The following is a 21,129-nucleotide window of genomic DNA, read 5'->3' as shown; positions in this document are numbered from 1 at the left end:
ATTATAAAGACCCAAATCTGCTCTATCCATCGCAAGCCCTCTGTCTAGCTGCTAGATAGTGCCCACACAAAATCAGAAGACTGGCCTTCCTCGTTTGGGCCGATTTCAGGGCCACTGCCTGTAAACTCCAGACCCGATCTGTAAGTTAGACTCAAGCCTAAGTGGTCACATATCTCATTCAAAGATTTTTTTTATTTAAAACAACTTATAATACATTAAATATAATACAAAACAAAATATTAATAATACAGATATATCACAAACGATAGCAAATACATGTCACCAAACACAACTGAAAAAGATATAGAGATATACGTTCGTACAAAATAAGTAGTTGATCTCCCCTGATGCCAAATTGCTAGCTTACGGTCTGCTATTATCTGAAAAAGGGTAAAAACTACAGAATGAGCTAAAAAAACCTATTGTGCTCCGTACAATGTATATAAAAACATACTGATAAAAATATTTCAGTAAAATCGATTTATGCAAACATGTCGTTAAAAATATGAACACTACCCCATCCGATCACAACAAAATGTGTAGGTTCCCCATAACCATACAACCCCGGCACAACAGTAAGGCCCTGAGCACACAGTTGAGGAGCCTGCATATATTCTTCCTCCAACATATACCCCCAATGATATTAATAAAAATAAATGCATCCGAGTGAAACAATGATTAATCCTTTAGAACATGAAAATGTTTCATGCTTAGAAATCATATACAGAATTACAGAAACAAATAAAATCGAATCATTAACTTATAGTAAATCATATATCAGATAAGCCATATTCAGAAATCAGGTATAAAAATATACCGTAACCAGAGATCATATCATAAGTGTGCCATAAATCATATATCAAACAAACGGTATTCGGATCGATAATTTAAAACAGTAAAGTAACACCTTCAGGAAACACACCTGTAACAGTCTGAGAAATCAGATAGGGAAGCCTACTACTGGGTTTATCGATCACGCTCTGCTGCAGCGCTAGATCATACGAATTGGAAAAATTCATATTGGAATCCTAATATAAATAATCTTAACCTTTATTAAAAATAATTTACAGAAACCTACGGGTAAGTCTCGTAGTACGTGGTTCGGGTGATCTGACGAACGGACAACACCATACCTAACTAATCCCCTCTCAGGTGAAACACGAGTACCTTCATAAAATATTTTACTAAATCAATTCCTTAACCAAATTTCAAATAAAGAATAAAAAATGTTAAAATGCTAAGCCTTTTGGGTTCACAAGCTCGATTTGGAACTTTTGGGTCAGAATTTGGCAAAACGGACTTCGGAATCAGATTCAGGACGTCGAAAAACATAAAGTATGACCTTTTGGATATTTAAATTCTTGGTCAAATAAAGTCAACGGGTTTGACTGACGATTTGGAGACTTTCAGGTTCGAATTTGGTGAAACGGAGCCCAAAAATGGATTCAGGACGTCAAAAAATATCAAGATATGTATACTCAGAAAATATTAACGGTCGTGAATGACAGGTCAAAGCTAGTCAAAGGTGGTCAACAGATGATCAACCATTTTACGAAATTAACACCTTTTTAAAAAAAATCCAAAAATAGACCATTTTCAAAATAATTACTAAAATATCAATTTCATTAAAAAAATTACGAAATCATCACTCTTTTTTAAAAAATTACAAAATAGCACCATTTTCAAAATAATTACCAAAATACCACCAATTTCAAAATAATTAATAAAATATCACCCGGTCAACGGTCAACGGTCAACGGGTCGGGGTCAACGGTCAACGGGTCGGTCAATGGTCGGGTCGGGTCGGGCCGATTCGAACCGGTCAAAAATTGATTTTTTTCACTTCCAGCTGAGCAGAACTTCCCCCCACGCGCAGTGGCGTTGCATGGGGGCGCGTGGGACAAGTTCCGGCATCGTTAAATTCACGGAAAAAATCCTAAAAATTATTTTAAATGATTTTGAGGCACTTACAAAGTTCGGTTCACAATTTTGAACGGTGGAGTGCTAGATTTCAACGAATCGGAAATTTTAACCGCTTCACCTCATGCGTCGCCGTCTACGGAAACCAAGGATGACACCGGCGAACTCGGAACGGCACAAGGAACACGATGGTGTGGGAGGTGTCAAAAACCGAGCGACGATCGGTGATGAATTTAAGATTTTCTTGGCGGTGGTGCTAAAAAAAGTCGAGACTTTTACTTGAAATTCACGACGTTTGGCAGCGGTTCACTTCAATTAATTTAAGGGGTTTGTTCCTCGCTCGATGATGAACACGATGGTGTTTTTAAACAACGATCGGAGGTCGGACGACGTCGAGATCATGGTTAGAAGTTGGGGCTTTGAGGGAGGAAATTTGGTGAAATTCATTCTGATTTCATAATGAATTTCACGCTTATAATGAGTGTTTGCCGACACTTCATGGGTAAATTCAGGGCTTGGTCCCTGAATTTCCTTTAACTCTAAAATAGGTTACAAGTTTTAAAAACTTCCAATTAAATCCTCAAATTTTGCCAATTTACTTAATTAAATATTTTTTCAAATTTTCGGGTTGTTACAACTCTCCCCTCTACAAGAAATTTCGTCCTCGAAATTTACCTTATGAAAATAGATGAGGAAATTGAGCCTTCATTGACTCCAAAGTCTCCCAAGTAGCTTCTGAGGGGCTACGATTACTCCACTGAACTTTGACAATTTGAATACGCCTATTCCGTAGAACTCGCTCATCCCTTTCTAAAACCTGAACAGGCTCCTCCTCATATGACAAATCAGGTCTCAGCTCTACCTCATCAACTTGAATGATGTGATCCGGATCTGGAAGGTATCGTCTCAACATAGATACATGAAAAACATCATGAATACGACTGAGCTGTGGAGGCAACTCAAGCTGCTAAGCAACAGGTCCACTTTTTTTCAAAATACAATACGACCCAATAAATCGCGGACTCAGTTTACCCTTACGTCCAAATCTCAATACCTTCTTCCATGGGGACACTTTGAGAAAAACCTGATCCCCAACCTCAAACTCGATATCCTTACGTCGCTTATCTGTGTATGATTTCTGCCTATCAAATGCCTCTTTTAAACGATCACTGATCAATCTGACAGTATCTTGAGTCTCTCGAATCAAGTCTGGACTCAAAGTTTTTCTATCATGCAACTCTGTCCAACATATAGGAGTACGACATCTACGTCCATACAAAGCCTCATACGGTGCCATGCGAATACTTGCCTGATAACTATTATTGTAAGCAAACTCAGCTAATGGCAAGAAATCTTCCCAACTACCACGAAATCAATCACACAACCCCGTAACATATCTTCCAACACCTGAATTACTCGCTCAGACTGTCCATCAATCTGAGGATGAAAAGATGTACCGAAATTCAAACGAGTACCCAGAGCCTCGTGCAAAGCCTTTCAGAACTTAGAAGTGAACCTCGGATCTCGATCAGATATATAGGCAACGGAGCACCATGAAGTCTAACGATCTCAGAAATGTACAACTTAGCCAGTTTGTCCAGAGAATAATTAATCCGGATAGGGATAAAGTGTGCTGACTTGGTGAGTCGATCAACAATCACCCAAATAGAATCTTTTTTGAAAGGAGTCAGAGGAAGACCAGTAACGAAGTCCATCGTGATGCGCTCCCATTTCCACTCAGGAATCTTAATTGACTGTAACAATCTAAATGGATGCTGGTGTTATGCCTTAACCTGCTAACAAGTCAAACACCTCTCCACAAAATCTGAAATATTCTTTTTCATACCAGTCCAGAAGTAGCGCTCTTTGAGATTATTGTACATTTTGTCCCCGTCAGGATGCATAGCATAAGGACTACTATGAGCCTCCTGAAGAATAACACGTCTCAACTCATCATCTTTAGGAATGCAGTAACGACCGTGAAAACACAAAATACCATCCTGATCCACAGTATACTTTGAACTCGATCCTTGCTTAACTTGCTCAATAATGGGTAGCAATGAGCTCTCCAGAAGTTGTTTGGTCTTAATCTCCTCGGCCAAAGTAGGTTTAACCTGTAACTCTGCTAACAGACTATTATCATCAAATAAACTCAAGTTGGCGAATAAGGCTCTGAGATCTGATATCGTCTTACGGCTCAAGTGTCTACCACTACATTAGCTTTCCTTGGATGATATTCTATCTCTACATCATAGTCATTTAGAAGCTCCAACCAGCGACGCTATCTCAAATTTAATTCTTTCTGAGTAAGTAGATACTTCAGACTCTTATGATCCGTATACATATAACACTTTTCTCCGTAGAGATAGGTTCTCCAGATCTTTAAAGCAAAAACCACGGCAACTAACTCCAGATCGTGAATAAGATAGTTACGCTCATACGGCTTTAACTGACTCGAAGCATAAGCGACAACCTTCCCATCTTGCATAAAAACACATCTTAATCCAGAGCGAGAAGCATCATTGTAGACAGAAAAAACTTTCCCAGATTCAGGATAAATTAGCTCTGGGGCTTGAGTTACAGTCTTCAATTTCTCAAAGCTAGTTTGTTGTTTCTCAGACCAGACAAATGGAACATTTTTTTCTCAATAGTTTCGTCAGAGGAGCTGCAATAAGGGAGAACCCCTCAACGAAACGACGGTAGTAACCAGCTAAGCCCAAGAAACTACGGATCTCAGAAACGTTCCTGGGTTGCTTCCGGTTCAGAATAGCCTCCACTTTGCTTGGATTCACCCGAATACCATCAGCATAAACGATATGTCCAAGAAAAGTCACTTCGCTGAGCTAAAACTCACACTTGCTCAACTTAGCGTATAGCTTATTCTCCCTCAGACTCTGTAGAACAATCCTTAAATGCTCCTCATGTTCTGCTTCACTTCTAGAATACACCAGTATATCATCAATGAACACAAGTACAAACTGGTCCAAATAAGGTCGAAACACCCTATGCATCAGATCCATAAAAGCAGCTGGGGCATTTGTTAACCCGAATGACATCACTAAAACTCATAATGCCCATACCGAGTACGGAAAGCAGTCTTCGAAATATCTGAATCTTTCACCTTGAGTTGATAATAACCAGATCTCAAGTCTATTTTTGAAAAGATAGAAGCCCCTCGAAATTAGTCAAATAGATCATCGATTCTGGGCAGAGGATATTTGTTTTTAACCGTGAGCTTATTCAGTTTTCTATAATCAATACAGAGTCTCAATGTCCCATCTTTCTTCTTGACAAAGAGAACTGGGGCTCCCCACGGTGAGACACTGGGTCAGATAAATCCCCTGTCCAACAACTCTGAAGTTGAACTTCAGTTCCTTAAGCTCCTTTGGGGCCTTACGATAAGGAGCCATTGAAATCGGGTAGGAACCAGAATAGACTTCAATTTCAAACTCAACCTTTCTATCCGGCGGTAATCCAGGCAACTCCTCGGGAAAAACATAGGGAAATTCCTTGACAATCCGGATGCCTTCAATATCAGATTGAGAACTCATAGTATCCAATATATAAGCAAGAAACGCCTCGGAACCTTTCCTGATCATCTTCTCAGCTACCAAAGCAGATACAACATTCGTCAGAAATCCACGGCGCTCCCCGATCATTACAATCTTTCAATTATCTGGGGCAATAGCACTCTTGGTCTCAAAATCAATATTTACTCGATGTTTATCCAACCAATCTACGCCGAGAATCAAATCAAACTCTTCCAAAGGTAACTCCATCAGGTCGGCCAGAAAAATTTCCCCATTGATCTCTATAGGACACTCTCTAAAAATACGATCCAACATTATGGACTTGCCTAAGGGACTTTGAACTATCACTAAATGCTCAGTATTCTCAACAGGAATATTTAGACCCTCAGAAACGGAATGTGATACATAGGAATTGGTAGAACCACTATCAAACAATGCAAAGTAGGGAACTGAATGAATAGTAACAGTACCTGTAGTCACATTAGGCCCATCGCGATCCTGTCGAAGTCTATCAGTGTAAACCAATACAGGTTGTCTGGCTTCAGATTTGACTGGACCCCTACTCTGAGATGCTCGACCTCTATTAGCCGATCCAGGTGCTATCTCCTGAGTACGACCCTCTGCTGGAGTCTGAACTATACTATGAGAACTAACGGGGGTACGAGCTGGTGTCTGAACTGTAGGACCTGACCCTGTGCAATCCTTTACAAAATGGTCACCAGAACCATATTTAAAACATGTAACCAATTTTATCCTGCATTCCCCAAGATGAGGTTTCCCACAATAATTATATGGCTGCAACCCAGAATCAACAGGTCTGAATACTGAACAGCTGAAGAACCGGATGCCACAGGCCTAGCACTTGCACCGCCTCTCTGAAAAGATTCACCCCTGCCTCTTTTGCTGGGGTGTGCAGATGAATAACTAGAACCAGAAGGCCTCCTGAATCGGTTTTGAGCTCGATCACTATCTCTCTTGTGCTCCATACCCAATCGCTCTATTTCCTCAGCAGTCTTGGCTATCTCAACCAATGCATCAAAATTCCTCTCTCGGTAGGTAGCGACTCAACTCCTGATATCGTACCGGAGTCCATTCTCGAATCTCAAGCATTTATCTGTCTCTGGGTCAACAAGTCCAGGAGCATAACGACTCAATCGGATGAACTCAATCTCGTAGTCCATAACAGACATATTACCCTGCTCCAGATTTTGAAACTTCTGGCGTCGCTCCTGCGGATATCTCTCTCCGATGTAGCGACTCCGGAAACGCGACTTAAAAAGATCCCATGTTAACTGGTTTCTCGGAATACTATCAGAAATCGATTGCCACCATCTGAAACTTTCTTTCTTCAACATAGTTAGTCCCCCTTTAACTTCTGCTCAGGTCTCAAATCCATCTCATCCATAATCCTCTATGTGTCCTCCAGTCAATACTCAGCGTCTGTTGGGGGTCCACTAGTAATACCCTCGAATGAAACTACACTAGTAGCGACCAAAGAATTTGAAATCTCCAATGTAGTCATATTACTAGGGGCTCTGGAAGCTCTCTGAAACATATGGAATATAGATCTATTAATGGCATCTTCGTTCATGTCAGTATCCTCATCTCCAGTGACGGAATGGTCTCTCACAGGAGTAAACTGGTCATCATGAGAAAGGGTCGGATCTACTTGTAGAACAGGAGGATCACGTGGAGACATCAGATCGTCAATCGTAACAGAAGGTCGAGTGACTCGTCCTCGACCACGGTCACGTCCTATTCTACGACCTCTAGCAACATTCATTGTTGGATCTATAAGGCTCTACAGAAAGAATTTGAAACATATGTCAGATTACCATCAGGGATCTCGAGAAAACTTTAAATCATAAAATAAGGTGACACGTTTTTTTCTCTCAAAAAATTCTTAAAAATCCAAAGTTTAGGACCCATATACAGTCCGAGTGTTTAAAACCGAAGGATCTGATACCACCAAATGTAACCCCCAGACCCGGTCTGTAAGTTAGACCCAAACCTAAGTGGTCACATATCCCATTCAGAGATTTTTTTTATTTAAAGCAACTTATAATACATTAAATATAATACAAAACACAATATTAATAATACATATATATCCAAAACGATAGCAAATACATGTCACCAAACACAACTGAAAAATATATAGAGATATACGTTCGTACAAAATAAGTAGTTGATCTCCCCTGATGTCAAATCTGCTAGCTTACGGTTTGCTATTATCTGAAAAAGGGTAAAAACTATAGAATGAGCTAAAAAGCCCAGTGTGCTCCGTACAGTGTATATAAAAACATACTGATAAAAATATTTCAGTAAAATCGATTTATTCAAACATGTCGTTAAAAATATGAACACTACCCCCATCCGATCACAACAAAATGTGTAGGTTCCCCATAACCATACAACCCTGACACAACAGTAAGGCCCTGAGCACACAGTCGAGAAGCCTGCATATATTCACATATACCCCCAATGATATTAATAAACTTGAATACATCCGAGTGAAACAATGATTAATCCTTTAGAACATGAAAATGTTCCATGCTTGGAAATCATATACAGAATTACAGAAAACAAATAAAATCGAATCATTAATGTATAGTAAATCATATATCAGATAAGCCATATTCAGAAATTAGGTAAAAAAATATACCGTAACCAGAGATCATATCATAAGTGTGCCATAAATCATATATCAAACAAACGGTATTCGGATCGATAATTTAAAACAGTAAAGTAACACCTTCAGGAAACACACCTATAACAGTCTGAGAAATCAGATAGGAAAGCCTACTACTGGGTCTGTTGATCACGCTCTGCTGCAACGTTAGATCCTACGAATTGGAAAAATTCATATTGGAATCATAATATAAATAATCTTAACCTTTATTAAAAATAATTTATAGAAACCTACAGGTAAGTCTCGTAGTACGTGGTTCAGGCTAATCTGACGAACGGACAACACCGGACCTAACTGATCCCCTCTCAGGTGAAACACAAGTACCTTCATAAAATATTTTACTAAATCAATTCCTTAACCAAATTTCAAATAAATAATCAAAAAATGCTAAAATACTAAGCCTTTTGGGTTCACAAGCTCGATTTGGAAATTCCAGGTCAGAATTTGGCAAAACGAACTTCGGATTCAGATTCATGACATCGAAAAACATAAAGTATGACCTTCTGGATATTTAAATTCTTGGTCAAATTCAAAGTCAACGGGTTTGACTGACGATTTGGAGACTTTCGGGTTTGAATTTGGTGAAACGGACCCCAAAAACGGATTCGGGACGTTAAAAAATGTCAAGATAAGTATACTCGAAAAAGATTAACGGCCGTTTAATGGCAAGTCAAAGTCGGTCAAAGTTTTGGTCAAATGTGGTCAACATATGATCATTCATTTACGAAATTAACACTTTTTTAAAAAAATTACAAAAATAGCACCATTTTCAAATAATTACTAAAATAAAACCATTTTCAAATAATTACTAAATAACACTTTCTTTAAAAAATTACGAAATTATCACTCTTTTTAAAAAATTACAAAAATAGCACCATTTTTAAAATAATTACCAAAATACCACCAATTTCAAAATAATTACTAAAATATCACCCGGTCAAAGGTCAACGGGTCGGGTCGGACCGGTTCGAACCGGTCAACCCGGTTCAGACCGATCAAAAAATCATTTTTTTTTCACTTCCAACCAAGCAGAACTAGGGCGCTTGAGACACGTTTCGACATTGGTATATTCACGGAAAAAATCCTAAAAAATTATTTTAAATGATTTTGAGGCAGTTACAAAGCTCGGTTCACAATTTTGAACGGTGGAGTGTTCGATTTCAACGAATCGAAAACTTTGACTGCTTCACCTCCTCACGCGCTGCCGTCTATGGAGATCAAGGATGACACCGGTGAACTCGGAACGGCACAAGGAACACGATGGTGTGGGAAGTGTAAAAAACCGAGCGACGATCAGTGATGAATTTAATATTTTCTCGGCGGTGGTGCTAAAAAAACGTCGTGACTTTGACTTGAAATTCACGACGTTTGGCAGCGTTTCACTTTAATTAATATAAGGGGTTTGTTCCTTGCTCGATGATAAACACGATGGTGTTTTTAAAACAACGATCGGAGGTCGGACGACGTCGGGATCGTGGTTAGAAGTTGGGGCTTTGAGGGAGGAAATTTGGTGAAATTCAATGAGTGTTTGCCGACACTCCAAAGGTAAATTTAGGGTTTGTTCTCTGAATTTTCTTTAATTCTAAAACATACTACAAGTTTTAAAAACTTCTAACTAAATCCTCAAATTTTGCCAATTTACTTAATTAAATATTTTTTCAAAATTTCGGGTTGTTACATTGTCAATCCACCAAGGGACTTGGGCTCGAAATTATTAATGGGGACCTCTAGAAAACGTGATCCATGTGACACAGAAGGGCTGTGAACCTGCCTCGTAACTCCTGGATCCACCTGCTCACCCACAAAGCTAAGGCCATTACTCGACACAATCTGCACTCGTGCAGCTCACCACTCGAACACCAATTCTGCTGCATCGACAAAGGACTATTCTCGGGCGTGAACATCCGAATGCTCCGCGAGCAAAGCTTCTGCATTAACTGCCTCCTCCATGCGGGGAGACCAACCGTCTCCATGAGCTTGCCTTCCACCTCCTCCTCGATATTTTCTTCTTTCTTTCTTTTTTTCATTTTGGCCCCATTTCTATTCTTGTCTCATGCTTCAGTCAAACTCCACCAAAGTTGTTATTTGTGATCGAGAATGCCCATCTTTTTAAATTCAACAGATAATAATTCTGATAAAGTCTGTTAGTATCTGAAGATCACTTATAATATATAGTAAAAAAATAGCATAAATCTTTAAATATTTTTTCACCGTTCACATTTTCTTAGTTCTTTTATTTACAATTTTCTCTATAATTGTCATATTGTTAATATAAAGAAAAATAGTAACAACTTAATCCTTTTTCTATTTAGTGATGAATAATCCCTAATCCACTTGTATTTCAAAGATTTTTATTAGAAAATTGATTGAAACCACATATATACATATTCATATAAATACTATGACGCCTTTGACATTGTATTTCTTAAGCTATTTACTATACAATTCCGATAAATTGGACAAGTTAAATAATATTTTAACCAATTATTTAAGCACCCCAAATGAAAAACATGATTACAAACAGGAAAAACACGACACATCTCAGCATTGTCGAAATCTTCCAAACAAATAACACATTCATCCAATTGTCCCCAAGCTCTTAGAGATCACACATGGCCAAACTTGTTCTAAGAACTCGGGACTCAGCCTAAGATCTTCTCTTTCAACCAAATACGACATGACCCCATTGAAAATCTCCAACGCCCAGAGATTTTTCAGCGACATCAGTTCCTGGGACCAATCAAAATCATCTGTTAACGGCCAATCGTAATTAGTTAACTGGCTCGATTCGATGTTGAGTTGATTGATGAATTCGTTTCGAAACCATTCATAAACTCGTTCGATGATTTGAATGAAGAGGATGATAAGCATTAATCCCATAATATAAATGGAGATCGAAATTTTAAAATCATGAAGATCGTAAATCAGGTTTGAGAAATCATTGTTGTTTGATAATCGTAACGATGACATTGATGAATTTACTGATTTTTTTTTATAAAATAAAATTTATTTTTTGATTAAAACTGAGGATTTGATCTCATTTTTATAAAGATTATATTTTAAGCTTTGAGGGTATAACAAAGTTTTTGTTTTTGTATATAATTTTCGAACAAATTTGTTCTTAAGTTTGCGCCATTGTTATGGAGAAATATTGAAACCAAGATACCTGAATTAATGTAACCAATATAATGACCAGGTAATTATCATCAACAAAGCCTTAGTTATCTGGATTTGGTTTTGGTTTAACTGCCTGAGTGAACTGATTGATTTTATGGGATTCCCAAATGATTATGTCGTTTTTAGTTATCAAATGATGATGGAACTTTGGTGACCACTTTGCTTATAACAATATTCCAGGGTTTCTAAAAACTTTACTAAAAATTGTGCTTCTTAGTAAAGAAAAGACTATGGGCAAGATACAGGCGCGAGGAGCGGGAGTGGCTTAAAAATTGAGACTTAAATGGTTTAAAGAAGGTGACAAAAACTCAAAAAAAAATTCACCTTACAGCTGCGATAAGAGGTAGGAAAAAGCACATTTCGACTATCCGGGTGGGTGATGTGGAGCTGTCTGAGCCGAAATAGATTTTGGATGTATTTATGAACTATTTTCGGCACCAATTCAATTCTAGCAGGACTATACCAGTGAAAGAGTTTGGAGTGAATTTAAGGAAATTGGGACCTGCTTCTAGACGAGCTATTGAAGTTTCATTCTTGGAGGAGAAAATTTGGTCCGCTTTTAAGTTCTACAGATGGGGCAAGAGCGCCGGGCCCGAATGGATTCAATTTTGACTTTCATAAGTACAGGAGGCTGGTCAAAGGGGAAGTCGTGGCCTTTTTCAATGCTTTTTTCTATGGAAAGGTGAAAGATGAGTCTTTTAATAAGTCGTTCGTTGCTCTTATTGCAAAGAAGCCAAACCCGGAAAAGATTGAAGACTTTAGACCCATTTCACTTGTGAGTAGCTTTTATAAGCTGGTGGTGCGTGTGCTTGCTAAAAGGTTGGCCAGTTGCATAAATGAGGTTGTCAGGGAAAATCATTTTGCTTTCACAGCTGGAAAACAAATTGCGGATTTCTCTTTGATTGCAAATGAACTAATTGAGGACCTCTTGCGTCGAAAGCGAGAAGCGGTCATTTTTAAAGTTGATTTCAGCAAGGCATATGACTTGGTGGATTGGGGATTTCTAGATTTGATCATGAAACTGATGGGATTCGGGAAAAAATGGAGATGGATCCATGTATGTATTTCGACGGCTTCAATTTCAGTTCTGGTTAATGGCTCTCGGACAGAAAATTTCTGTATCAAAAGGGGCTTAAGACAAGGGTGCCCATTGTCCCCTTTCCTATTCAATCTTGTGGGCGAAGCGCTAAGCGGCCTTTTCAATAAAGCATCGGAAATTGGTTTGATTAGACGAGTCTCTGTGGGTTCATCCTATTTGCGGATCTCGCATTTGCAGTTCGCTGGTGATGTGATAGTTTTGTGGAAGCTAATCTTGGAATGGTAAAAAATATCAAGAGGCTTATTAGAATTTTTGAAGTGGCGTCTGGCTTAAGACTTAACATGTCTAAGTCAAAGCTATATGGGACATGTATCGATGAGAGCCGTTTAATTGAGTGGGTTGAACATGTTAACTGCGATTGGGATCAGTTCCTGACTACCTACTTGGGGTTACCGCTTGGACAAAGGGAATTCTGTGGAGATGTGGAAGCCCATCGTAGACAAATTTCGATCTAGGCTGGATGGGTGGAAGGGGAAGCTTCTTTCGCTGGGCGGGCGTATTACACTCATCAAATCTGTCTTAGCAAATTTACCGGTGTACTTCCTATCCTTATTTCAGCTCCTGGCATCAGTGGCTTCGGATTTGAATAGAATGATAGCAAACTTTCTATGGAGTTCTGGTTCAGGGAGAGCGATTCACTAGGTGAGTTGGGAGTTAGTGTGCTCTCCAAGGCTGTTCGGAGGACTAGGTTTCTTCGATTTGAAGATAAGAAATCGATCCCTATTAAACAAGTGGATTTGGAGATATGGATCCGAATCAGAGTGCATGTGGAGGAAATTCATTAATGCTAAATATAGATATGACTCCTCGTCCCTCTTGCCGAGATCTGCACAGTGGAGGAAAGGGTCTTGGGTTTGAAAAAATATTACCCATCCTCCATTTTCGGTTGGGGATATACTGCTGAAAGATCTGAGATGTATTGTAGGTGATGGCAAGTTGTGGACTTTTGGGAGGATTATTGGTCGGAAGTTCCATCTGAGATTGGCTTTTCCTCACATCTTTGCTGTTGCGGTTAAGAAATCAGGTAAGGTATGTGAATTCAGAAGCAAAATTAATGGTGTTTGGTGCTGGCAAATTGCAATTAGGCGGGTGTCGTTTGATTTGGAGCTATGCATTTGGGACAAGTTTATGGTAACAAATAATAGAGCAGTTGGAGGGGACACCAATGTTGATCATTTGATATGGAAAGGATCCCCTTATGGTCTTTATGAGCCGATTTTTTTTTACGAAAGAGTTTTTTGTGTAGGGTAGGAAAAAGATAAGAGTGTGGAAGCTGGTTTGGGCTAATTTTGCGCCGCCTAAGGTAGAGGCGTTTGTTTGAAAAGTAGTCCTGTCGAGAGTGACGACTCTATTAAATTTAGCTAAAAGGGGTGTCCCTAATTTAGACCGTTGCATATGTGTATTATGTCATGAAGAACAGGAGTCGGTTGAACACCTATTTTGCCATTGCAAGGTGTCGTGGAGATTGTGGCAGAAATGGTTCGCCTAATGGAAGTTGAACTTTGTTTGCCCTACTAGTGTAAGAAGTTTGCTGCTTATGTGGGAGGATCAACCGATAAAAATACATTTTAAATCAGTATGGAGGCTAGCTATCTTTGGGATTCTTTGGAGCATTTGGCTTTATAGGAATGATGTTTTATACAATAGCAAGAGGTGTTGTGAGCTCCAACTTTATGAGTTAACTATCCTTAGATCGGGCATTGGTGTAATTGTAAGTGGCTTGCCTTGGTCCCATCCATATCTGATTTCTCGAGAGGTTTTTCCTTCTTAAGTTGAACTTTATATTTGGGTTTAATTTGCTGTTTGCATTGGCACCATGGGATGGGGAAGCTGTTTTTGGTGTGTGTGGTGTGAGAGAGTCTCGTTATATTGAATGGGGTGTTCCAGAGGGTAGTGGCAGTTCGTTTAGCTGAGTGCTGGGTGGCGTTCAGGGGATGGGTTGATAGGTTCTGCTTCCAGTTGGGCCGTGATGTTAACAGAGGATTTTCTAGGAAGTTTGGTGGCCTTTGTGTTCATAAGGGGTATGTTAGGGGCTTGTTATCAATGAGACTTAGTGTTTCGTTTGATTGTTCTGATTTTTGCGAAGCGTTGGCCATGTCGTGCTGTTGTTTTCAATTCGGTGCTGCCTGTTTGCTTTTGTTTATTGATTTGCTTGTGGGTATGATGTTGATATGGAATGATTAGGGTGGTTTCGTTGTAACATTATGGGTTGCAGGGTTGGTTTTAACCTTTGTTGTGTGGGTAATGGAGTGTTGGGCAATCGTCGCACTTCCAGTTTATTTGTCCCTGCGTGTGTGTAAGTGATTACTGGATGAACGTTGGGATAAGCTGGTCGGGTTTGTTGACAGGTTGCTTGTTACTTGAGTCCTAGCTTCATGTCTCATTGGGGCTGTAGTTTTCGGGTGTTTGAGTTGATTACAGATGTGATGTGTTTGTGTTTAAGCTGTTTATGTTCCATTTGTTAAAGTGTAAGACTAAATTGGTTGATTTCGACCCCTGGAGCGATCTTGTTCATGTTAAGAAATGGCGTGTTGCTGAATAGTTTAGAGACTGCGATGCTTATTGTCTCCTATCCGCTTTTAGCTTCGATTTTGTTTGGCTGGCATGGGTCGGTGTCCACTTAGTGCATTTCTGGGGAGATGTTCTTGGTCATGTTTCTTAATGGAGTGCATGTGAATTGATTTTGGTGCTTTGCTGTATGCCTGACAAATGTTGCTTCGATTGGGCCCTAGGAGTTAAGAAATGAATTGGTCTTCGGTGTTAGTTAATAACGTGGCTGTGGTCTATGTAATCGGTGTAATTGGTTAGTGTTTGATAGGCTGGTCCTTTGTAATTGAGATTGCTTTGTTTTGCTTTGCAACACGGTGTGTGATGATACTTTGTATTGTACTTGAAACATTGGTAAAGTGCACTTTTTCTTCTATTTAGGTCTTGAGAGATTTTTTTTAATGAAACCCTTTCCTTTGTTATGTTTGTATATGTCAATTTTTAATATCATACAAAATTCCGTTTAAAAAATAATAATAATAATTCACAACAAATTTATAACATTGGGATACATGCTTGCATATCGTTACTAATATTTTCAATAAATTTCTAACTAATCGATATTGGTATTAGATTCGATTTTGAATAATACTTTCCTTTTATAAGAAATATAAGAAATAAAAACATGTTTCAATCATAATTATAATGAAAAAAATATATTTTTTAAACTTTTATATTTTCTATTATAATTTTATATTCTTATCAAATAAATAAATATAATATTCCAATAATTTATTATGTCATATTATATTTTAAAAATTTTACTTTTAGAAATTCCTACATTTGTAAATAAAATAAGTGTTAGAGATTAAGAAAAGACAAATTATATAACAAAAGATAAACGTATAAATCCTACGTCGTTTCCACGTTAAACCCTATAATGTACCCGCCTAAAACTGTAAACCCTAATATCCTAAACTTCAAAGCTCTAACATTTAACCTCCATGAACTTCCTTTCGGTCGCAGTGTAACCCGCAAACCCAGCAATTTCCCACCCGTCAGCCTAGAACTGTAAGCCCCAAATCCCCCAATTTCACACTACTCCAATTTTGTTTCAACTTCTTTTCAATGGAACTCCAAACCCTCTCCAATTCGCAACCCATCCTCTACGAAACCCTAACATTATACCCAATTTCCCTCCCTTCTTCACCTCCCGACGAATCTCCTCCGTCCAAACAATCTCCTTTTGAGCCATACACTGTCTTCCGCAACGAAATCTCTCTATTAGCAGAAAATCCCGTCTCCGTGGACTCAGCTGCGGTGGACTATTTCTCGCTTGATGTTAATGATCCGGATGAGCCGTTATTAGTTCAGACTCCATTATTGGCCTGGGATGAATCGGAGCCGAAGACACCGGCTACTGTGGATGGGCCAAGACTTGAAAACAAATGGTGGTTTGGTGGGAATAGCAAGTTTAAAAGTCCAATGCTTCAGTTGCATAAAGGTCGGTGATGGTTTATGCCGTTTTAATGGAAATTTTGAAAATTGACTAAATTTTTATTTAAATTTGAACTTTGTGATGATTAATTTTAGTTGGCTCTAAATTTATATGCGGGGAGTATGCTGAGTTGTACTTCAGTTTTTGATCCCTTGAAATACTCTTGGCAAGCTTGATTGCTGTCATATTTTTCAATTGCCCTTACATTGAAATTTTGAATGAATGAGTCTGGATGGAATTGGAATTTTGAAGTTTTCAAATTGAGACGTCCTTTGATAAATTTTGTACCTATACCTTGGATTATGTGCTTGTTATTGATATTTCTATTCGAATTCTCTCATCTGCTTATTACGCTGGTTTGTGTGATTTAATGGCGAAACATATTAATATGGTGGATATGTTTGTCTAGAAAAGAAATGGAGGTCTTCATGTATAATTGTCTTTATGGTCCTGGAATTTTTTTATTGAAGATTCAGAGACTGTTGGTCAACATATGAAGTATAAGTTGTAGGAAAATGCCTGGAGTCTATTGATGTACCTTTGAATCATAGTATGTTGGGTGCTTGTAGTTGGTGGATGGTGATAAACATTCTTGAATGCCTTCTTTATGGTGTGTAAATCATAGGCAGATTTTAATACTTTACTATGGTGGGCATTGCAGAGATGGTGGATTTTTGTGATTTTCTATCCCCCACTCCCGAAGAGCAAGCAGCACGTGATGCTGCTGTGCATTCTGTTTTTGATGTTATCAAATACATATGGCCTTCCTGCAGGGTATGATTGGCAGCCTCTCTTTCTCTCATGCTATAAAACGCACACATGTAAAGATTTATAAATAGTGTACAATGCAAAAATGTAACGAATTGTTCCTTTGCAGCCAGAAGTTTTTGGGTCATTCAGGGCAGGACTTTATTTACCAACTAGTGATATTGATGTGAGTATTATGCTTCCTTTTATCCCATAAAATTTATATATTGCAAGTCAAATTACTTTAATGTTTAATCTTGTCATATTATATTACGCTGAACATATTTGATGGGTTTTCATCAAGATAATGAAATTTAGTATATAATTTTTTTCCTAAAGAAAACAATAGGCAAGGGGAAACGGACAAAAAACTTGTATTCTCTCCCGTCTTGTATAATTGACTTTCTTGAGCCATTTGTTTATATTTTATGCAGGTAGTAATTCTTGAGTCAGGTATAAAAAATGCACAGACTGGTTTGTATGCTCTTTCCAGGGCATTATCTCAAAGGGGGATTGCAAAAAAGATGCAGGTATTTTATTTTTCTCAATGTTTATTGATACAATAGAGTATTTTTAGCTGACAGTTCAATTCCTATCAGGTGATTGCAAAAGCTCGTGTTCCAATAGTAAAATTTGTAGAAAAGAAAAGTGGTGTTGCTTTTGATATAAGGTAGTTCTGAATTCCTCTTGCGTTGCTTTTGGATTGATTTGAATTTCAAATTTGCTGCATTGATTGAGACTTACCACTGAGGAAACATAGTATTTGGATATTAGTAAGTGGTAACCACTGAGGAAACATAGCTCACCAGACGTTTTATTTTTATTATTTGAGTAAGATGAGGTTGTCAATAAATCATGAACTAGAAATCTGTGTTATCATTTTTAATGTAAGCATGTAAAAAGCTCACTTGATCTGGATTATTCTCTTGATTGACAAAATCCGTTGGTGCTTGGAATTGGATGAGGGGGAGACATGTTGAGGTCCCTAGTCTGACATATAAAACAAATGACAACTGCATGAAAGAAAGTTGTTTATCTCCATCTTGGTTTGAAGTGGAAATTTAAAGACTGCTTCATGTTTTGTTTGACAGTTGTCTCACAGTTCAATATTTAATTGGGTGTTCAATATTGCAGCTTTGATGTGGATAATGGACCAAAAGCTGCTGAGTTTATCAAGGTTTGTTGCAATTACAGACTTCTCTGCACTCTGATGTTTCATTTGTTAGCTTTAGATAGTGGTTCTTAAGATATTGTTACTCTAATCCCCTTTTTTCTCAGATGAGGTCAATTATGTTGAACCATAGACTTTATTTTAGGGTTTCTTCAGCCAAGTTTCATTTTTCACTGTACTTTTTACTCAAGATTTGTATTCTTGTATTGTGTTCGATTGGCCATTATATTTATAATCACTGATGGAAATCACTGCTTCCTTTCTTTTGTTTCCTTTGTCAACTTCTGGATTGGTTGATTAAAGTTTATGTAACCTCATGTTCCACAAAATTAGGACTTCTGTAGTTTTCTTGTGGTTAATTAAATCTCTTCTTTAAATTAATTTTTGTTTGTTTCATAAACTTAAAGACTTCTTCTAGATTTTTTCCCTTTGTATTTTTTAAAATTTAAAACTGTGCTTATGTGTTTCTCTTAGGAAGCAGTACAAAATTGGCCTCAATTACGACCTTTGTGTTTGATCTTGAAAGTATTTTTACAGCAGAGAGACCTGAATGAGGTTTGAGTTAGTCTATATTGAAGCGCTGTTCTTTTTCTTTTAAAAGAATATTGTCATTCCTCCGTGCTTTATTTTCATTGTTTTTGAAACTATGCACAGGTATATTCAGGCGGAATTGGTTCATATGCTCTCCTTGCAATGATCATTGCCATGTTGCAGGTAAGTAAAACTCACGTGTTTAAATTCAGTATGAGCAACCGGAAGATGTCCATTTGCTTCTGTCTGGCACCTATGAAATCATTCCAATTAGCAATGACTGTTATAATATTTACAACCAGCATTTTATGTTCATGATATTTTGTGCTTTAAGAATTTAATTAAATAATAAAAGACAAGCAGCAGTAATTTTCAGATTCTGTCAAGGCTTTGGATTCTAGACCTTTTTTTGCTCCTGTTTTTTTGTGTTGCCTAACCTATCTATTCCTTTTTGTGTTTCAGAATCTGTGTAAATCCCAAGCTTATCTGGAACATAACTTGGGGATGCTCTTGGTATGTAGGCAAAGAAACCAGATCCCCCCCCAACCTTTTAGTCTTAACCTTTTTTGATGAAAGAGAACAACAAAGAAAAGTTGACATGCAATCTTATAAATATTTTTCTTTCGTAATCAGGTACATTTCTTTGATTTTTATGGTCGAAAATTGAACACTGTGGATGTTGGCGTGTCTTGCAAAGATAGAGACACTTTCTTTTTGAAGAGTAGCAAAGGGTAAAAGGAAAAAAAATTCCATCATGCTGAATTGATTACTTCTCATCCTCAAGTACTGGTGACTAGAATTGTGTTTTCCTTTTGGTTGAATTCTCCTTTAGGTTTTCAAGTAAAGGACGGTCGTTTCTCATCTCTATTGAGGACCCACAGGTTACCATGAATTTTGCTACTTTTTATTCATTTTTCGTCTCGATTGTATTTATTTATCTCTTATGATGAAACAGACTCCAGACAACGACATCGGGAAGAGCTCATTCAACTATATCCAGGTTAACAATTTTTATCTTTCTAGTTCACTTTATTTTAAGTGGGAAACCCTACACCCATGGCTGCTGTCTTCCCCCTTTTTATCCAAATGCACGATTAATATTTTGTTATTCATGTGGTAAACAACCAAGTATCTGCCTGTCTGGATAAAATTTAAATGAGGTTGGCTTCATTTCGGCCTTCTGTGGAAGATGAGAGGATGTTTTGGCTCCTATAAGAATACTTGTGGTGAGAATGTTATGTATTGTTTTGCAGATTAGGTCAGCTTTCAGGATGGCTCTTTCTACCCTGACTAATCCAAAGACCATCTTGTCTCTGGGCCCCAATAGAAGCATTCTTGGTACTATAATCAGACCGGATCCCATTTTGCTTGAGCGAAAAGGAGGGCCTGGTGGTGATGTCACTTTTAGTAACTTGCTTCCTGGTGCTGGAGAACCTTTACAAACACTTCACACAGAGCAGCAGAACATTTTATGCAATTGGCAGTTAGACGATGAAGAACCGATGCCTCGAGGGATGGAAATGCTGGAGATGTTAGTGCTCAATCCTCTGGAAGAAAAAGGAAATCTTCCAAAGAAAGGCATCGAAAGAAGAAAGTAAAAGAAAATGGTGATGTAAGAAAGGTATGGGATGAAGAAACAGTCTCAAAGAAAGAAAAGAGTTCAAGGAAGAAAAATTCTAGACATAAGGATAAATATAATGATTCCGATGGTTTTGGTTGTCATCATGGTGGTTCATCCTGGAGTTGATAGAATGACCATGTTCTAGCGCCCTTCTGTCTTTGGTTTTCTGCTTCAATCATTCAAGAATCAACCTTGACTCTAAACGGAGGTCTAATTGCGCTGATGTCAAGGTTCATTTATTAATTCTATCAATACAAGGTTCAGGGATAGTTCGTTAAAGTAGTCCCATTTTTCTTTGCATGCTGCTGAGGCCTTTGGGGAAGAATAAACACTTTCATACCGTCAAATGTAACATATACATTAGTTATATCAGGTTTGTTCAAGTCTTGAAATGATTAATGTCATTCACTCTTATTTTTTATTTTTTGCAATGTACCATCAAGATGATAATGGAAGAAAAAGAACTTTTCTGGAACTTAAACCATCTCTCTTGTGCTTGATTATAATTTGCTAGATGTGTTTTTACTGTTGTATAAACAAAAATTGAAGTGTATCAAACATCCTTAAATTATTTTCAGGAAATCTGTGCTTACTCACCCCATTCTGGATTTACTTCATCCATTTTCTCTCCTTATATTTACATTCAATTTGTTAGA

The 21,129-nt window shown here is 37.9% G+C and overlaps 1 pseudogene; it reads left to right on the top strand.

The window, feature by feature from the left end:
* The first annotated feature begins 15,875 nt into the window (after positions 1-15,875).
* Positions 15,876-20,825, top strand: LOC120127648 (annotated as a pseudogene).
* Positions 20,826-21,129: the final 304 nt, after the last annotated feature.

This window comes from Hibiscus syriacus, unplaced genomic scaffold (assembly GCF_006381635.1).
Source record: "Hibiscus syriacus cultivar Baekdansim isolate YM2019G1 unplaced genomic scaffold, ASM638163v2 tig00110472_pilon, whole genome shotgun sequence".
NCBI lineage: Eukaryota > Viridiplantae > Streptophyta > Magnoliopsida > Malvales > Malvaceae > Hibiscus > Hibiscus syriacus.
The sequence above is the reverse complement of the archived record's forward strand: the minus strand, read 5'-3'. Positions and strand labels throughout refer to the sequence as shown.